The following is a 1,459-nucleotide window of genomic DNA, read 5'->3' on the forward strand; positions in this document are numbered from 1 at the left end:
GCAAACAACAACTTAGATATAGTCTCCTATTGTGGAAGCCTCCATGACCTCACTTAGGCGATGATATCATGTGAACTTTTGGGACCTCTTTCTTGCGTGGTAGAACTTCTCTGTGTGTCCGGTCCTTTTGCAAAAGTCACAAAAGATCTGATCTTTCTTGCCTTTGTACCTATTGCCAACATATAATGCATGCTCATCTCTAGAGGTACTTGGTTCTTCTTTAGTTTTTAGCTTCTTTTCCTCTTCCAATAGTGATGCCTGGATATCAACAAGTTCAGGATTTGGCATGTTGATTAAATTTGTTGATACATTATTATATTCAAGAGGCAAACTCTTAAGTAGAACACCGATGCAAACATCTTCTTCCATTTTAATGTTAACCCCTGCAAGTTGGGTTAGAAGTCCTTCCATGTAATTTAGATGTGTGGCAAGTGATGTGCTGGACTTCATTTCAAGCCTGAAAAACTCAATCAAGAGACCATACTTTGATGATTTAGACTGTGTACCACCAATTTGATCTCCCTCAAATAGCATAAATCGAGATTCTAACTCTAGTGACTCTAGGCCTTCACAATTTCTTTGTTACGTCTTTTGAGAAAAGTTCCTAGCTAACCAGGACCACCCTTCCGTAGGATGGACCCAAGTCACATCCATGCACTTTCCTCGATAGCTTTAGTTATCTAATTAGATCCTACCATATTTATGTGCGACATTTAAAATCAACTTCATTAATTAAGCCTTTTAGGGAACAGAGTTCGTTCATGTAATTTACAACACATACACAAAAAAAAAAGCAGTCATTTTATCAAATAAGTTCCTTAACTTATCTTTAAGTTAATCTTTGTCTCCTGCCCATACAGAAGAATTATGTATCCCTTCTGTCCAATAGAAGTACCCAGTCCAAATCTCATGGCACTAAAATTTCCATCCTTTATCTAGAATAGGATCTTCCAACGTCCTAGACGTTGGCCTTTTCACCACTCGACCATCGACCTGTGAATCGAGCAGTGCCCTCTCGGGATAATCCGCAATGTGATCTTGGAGATGATCCACGCGTGCAAATATCCTTCCTTAATTAATCCAATTAAAATTCAAGAACAATCAAAGCAATCAGCCCTAATATTATATTCTAGAAAAACATTCCTTTATTCCCATGGCAACTTGTCATTTCAGACCCTTGCCATGCATTTGCCATCAACACAAGCCTTGGAATATCTATCCAAATCACAATGCAACAATCCCTTGATTGAAAGAAAAACATTTAGAGTGTTGTTCAATCAACCAACAAAACTAATTGTATTTTTCCCAAACAATACAATAATAGACGTGACAATAATTCCATCGCATATTCACTCTCCCCCTTGGAGCCAAATAGTAGAATTTACTTAATATTCCCTCCTTTAGCCTAAGGCATATGCTAAAGGTTCCAATACTATACATGACATAAGTCCTATCATTC

This window comes from Lygodium microphyllum, chromosome 23 (assembly GCF_053477565.2).
Source record: "Lygodium microphyllum isolate KBCC chromosome 23, Lygodium_microphyllum_v1.1.10, whole genome shotgun sequence".
Lineage (NCBI taxonomy): Eukaryota > Viridiplantae > Streptophyta > Polypodiopsida > Schizaeales > Lygodiaceae > Lygodium > Lygodium microphyllum.